Source organism: Etheostoma cragini, chromosome 10 (assembly GCF_013103735.1).
Source record: "Etheostoma cragini isolate CJK2018 chromosome 10, CSU_Ecrag_1.0, whole genome shotgun sequence".
NCBI lineage: Eukaryota > Metazoa > Chordata > Actinopteri > Perciformes > Percidae > Etheostoma > Etheostoma cragini.
The window spans coordinates 28,831,521-28,835,639 of NC_048416.1; the positions used below are offsets into that span (position 1 = coordinate 28,831,521).

The following is a 4,119-nucleotide window of genomic DNA, read 5'->3' on the forward strand; positions in this document are numbered from 1 at the left end:
TTAATTTTTAGCGTGTAGCTTGCTAGCTGAAAGTTTGCTAGCTGTTTTTTTTGCCCGTGGGGGTTTAAAAACAGTAACACTCAGAGAGAGGATACCGTATTAAGCAATGCACCGGGTGCCATGCTTTCCGTGTAATGTACATCTGTGTGTGGTTTGTGTATGTTTGTAGTTTTTTGTAGATATCTTTCTGCACACTAAATTTCCTTTTTAAGGATAAATAAAGTTGAACTTGAACATTGGAATGAGTTGAAAGCCCCGTGCGTCTGACTGAGACGCTAAAGGAGACTTCTTGCATCAGTAAGTAACGCCAAAAGGCCCCTGAACATGTCTTGGCGGGGGACCTTTGTTGAATGTCACTGTCACACCCAAACTTTCTCCCCTCATTTCCTGTCACCTCCCATACTGTCTCCAATGAAGGCTCTGAAACACTTGCATGGTGATGGTTGCATCGTCCTTTTTGTGTCTTCATCCCTTTCAGTCACTGTCACTGTGTTCCTGCGTCCTCTCTTTCAGCAACAGATGAAGCTCGCTGGAATACGCAGCTCCGCTTGTTTCCAGTGTCATGATGAAATTGGTTGAAAGACAACACGTTTACCCTTGTTTGTCCATCTGTCACGCGCAATATCTCACGGACACTAATCGCATTAAGACATTCATTTTTCTTCATTCTCGTGCTGTTATCTTATTCCGTCTCGCCTCCAGATGCGGATACTTCTTTTCACAGATGTCCCAACACACAAATTGACTTAAACTGGAAGCAGGTTGAAATAATTCCCCTCCAGGAACAGGGTTTTTCACTGGTTTCAGAAAAGATTTTTGTTTTTAAATTGGACAAATTGACATGTCAGGATGAAGGAACGTCATCCAGTTAGATGCACATTTCTCGCAGCATGTCAGAACTCAAAATTGGACAAATCCAGGGAGTTGATGCATCTCATTCCTGCTGCATTTCAACACCTAAAATGACTGTGGCCCGGTGGGGGACACCAGCTGCAAGTGCAAAACAAGAAGTCAGTGATTGGCCCAGACAGGGGGATGACATGTTTACTGCTGCCTGGTTTTTACTTCTACTGTACTCTTCTCCACAAGCATCACTTCTGCAGCTCTTCCAGCTTCGCCCAAATATCTTCAGAATGGAAATAATTCATGTGTTGTGGCATTAAATGTTCATGAAAACAGATTCCTTTTGCATTGATTGTGATACAGTATGATGGTACAGTATGTAGGCGGCTAATGGAGAGGAGGGGGGTTGTCTTGCTTGGCACAAAATGGCTGAAACTTCAGGCGTGTCATTCCCCCTCTTTCTCCCACTTCCTGTCTTCATCTGTCCTGTGAAATAAAGTCCGATCAAAACAACAATGGCGGGCGTGATGGACAGATTGTTCATCCAATCATCTGCCAGGTATTGTTTGGAAAAAAGTTTCAAATGACTGCTTCTCAGCTGGTTCTGTGTTAAGACACCATCTGGCGAGTGAGGTTAGAAACTTCATAGCCGCATTTTTGATAAAAGGTCATTTTCTGCAGGGATATGTGTGAAAGCACGGAGCAGAAGGTAAATGGGTCTTACGCTGAAAAGGTTGGGAGTGTGAACCAAAAGAAAAACTACCCAAACTACCCAAAATAACATGGTTGATTCCGCACAACGCTCTTTGGGGTGATTTTGACGGGTAAGTTTTGTGGTGACACATTAAATTTTATGTTGCACCGCCAAAAGGACGGAGGAAAAAAAGAATCTCAGGACTCAGAAACAGAGTGTATTAGGAAAATGTAGACGTTTCTTTTTTGGTCAACGTAACACACAAGACACACAACCTGACGTGATATTATGCGCAATACCGATTTAGTTTTTTTTTGTAGAATCTGTGGAACTTTCCTTGTCGCCATGCTTGTTGATGTCATTGGCAGACGTGATCACAAAATCCCCTGTTTCCATATTGTACGTCTTTTCCTCGAGGTGCAACAACTTTGCTCAGTGTTACAACTGTACCACATGCAGTTATATTCCTACTGTTATGTAGGGCTGGCGATACGGAGAAAATCAAATATAACGGCATTTGTGACAAAATACCTTGATATCGATACTGCAACGATATTGTAGTGTTGACTCATGGTGCCTTCACAAAGTCTACACACAATGTGATTTTTAGTAAATAATCATCAGTAATGTGGACGACTAAGTGGGTAAAGGTTAATAACAGTCTGTCAAGCTCAGAAAAGGACATCACTTTACTGTAATCCAGCCTTAAAAACCAGGAAAAGACACTTATGCCATATTACGATATATCCAAAATCTAAGACAACATCTAGTCTCATATCACATTATCAATGCAATATTGATATATTGCCCTGCTCTAGTTACGGGTGACCCTTACCCCCTATAGCTCGCCAATAGGTTCCTTTATATATGTATATATATATATTTCTAAGATTATTTTTGAGCTTTTCGGCCTTTAATTTTTGACAGGACAGTTAGGTGAGAAAGGGGGAAGACATGCAGGAAATTGTCACAGGTCGGATTCAAACCCTGGACTTCTGTGTCGAGGTATAAACCTCTGAGTACATATGCGCCTGCTCTACCACTGAACGGCCACAGCTCCATGTATTTAGCCTGCTAGATATCGAGGGTGTGTCTGCTTGGCTTCAGTGAGCCTCTTGGCCTCAAGTCAACTCCCAAAGAACCCCGCTTCATCTCAAATTAGAACAGTCCGTGGGACGTGACTGATGCTTCATTCAAACAGTCAAGATGGCAGATTGAGAAAAAGCCCAAAGAGACACAAGGGTGATGTAATAAAACAAAAGGGGAAAGGGAAAGATGCAACAGAAAGAAAATGGGAAACAAGGAACAAGGATGAAGGAAGTGGGGGGAAAGGAAGTGAAAATGAAGGGAGAAGAGAAAGAAAAAAAGGGAAACACAATCAGGATGGAGGCTTCTGTGGCAAGAAGGGCTTGATCTCTGTGACTCGACATGAAAAATCACCCAGGATTCATTGGGACGTCAACAAAGTGTCCCCGAGCCTCAGTGGTGCGACTGCGGCGTTAACAGGAGATGGATGGAGATGTACAGAGTCCCGGTGTACACAGTCTCACGCTCTTTGCTCTTCACCCCGCCATCCATCATGGTTCCAAACTCATACGCCGCCGCATGCATGTACACACATCCATCAGGGACGCGCTCAGGAAGACTAAAAGCAGGAAATCAGTTATCTTCCATATCAAACAGTTCAGCGTTGCATCTCAAAAGAAGAAAAATGAATAAATAAAGGAATATTTAAGGCTCTCGCCTGCCTTCAGACACTGATGAATATCATTTTGACATCATCTTGACAAGGACGTTGAGTTTTATTTAACCCGCTGCGTGCTCGATTATCAAAGTAAACAGTTACTGTGGCTTAAAGGTTATCAGTAACTGCACATTAACATAAAACCTTTCAAGTATTGATAATATTTGGTCACATCTTTACTGTTTCTCCCTTTAGTAAAGTTGTCATAGTATCAACATGGTAATATACTGATAAAATAAAACAGGTTAAGATGGATGGCTCTGGTTACTACAATACCCATGAGCCTCAGCTGCTGTTGGTATAGTTAAAGGTGCTTTAAGCGACGTTGGGCGACATTACTTCTTGTCGACGTTCCAGGTATTTTCAAATTGAACTGAGACTATCTAGCCCCTCCATCCTCCTCCTCATCCCGTCCCCTCCCTTCTGGACTTCTGAGCACTATATATATAAATATAAATATTCAACATGCGGGCACTGCCATCTCATAATTTTGGAGCCAGAGCCTGCGCAGTAGTGTATCCATGACCCGCCCATACACCAGCCCAACCAATCGCAAGTCAATCCCAGCTGTCAATCATGAGCTGTTCGCCCATTTCTATAGTATCAAATAACTAATGAAAACCCAACTGAAGTAGAAATATGAAGAACAAAGAGTGTGATTGGAACAACTTAATTTGGCAGAAACCATCTTTGGGAAACATTTATTTTTGTACTTTGACGTGGTTATTATTTATTTTGGTCCGTGTCCCATCCGCCACCATAGAGGCGGCAGGTCGGCCAGGGGCTCCAACTGTTGGTCCCCTGGTTGTTCCTATAGGTCGGCCAGGGGCTCCAACTG

At 42.8% G+C, this 4,119-nt stretch overlaps 1 long non-coding RNA gene across 1 annotated transcript in view; it reads right to left on the reverse strand.

Moving 5' to 3' along the window:
• Nucleotides 1–233: 233 nt before the first annotated feature.
• Nucleotides 234–4,119, reverse strand: part of LOC117952022 — a 14,001-nt gene continuing 10,115 nt past the window's right edge. The window contains exons 2-3 of the long non-coding RNA XR_004658300.1: nucleotides 372–374; nucleotides 234–288 (exon numbers count right to left, since the gene is read on the reverse strand). This is a non-coding gene — a long non-coding RNA (uncharacterized LOC117952022). The remainder of the gene's footprint in view (nucleotides 289–371; nucleotides 375–4,119) is intronic.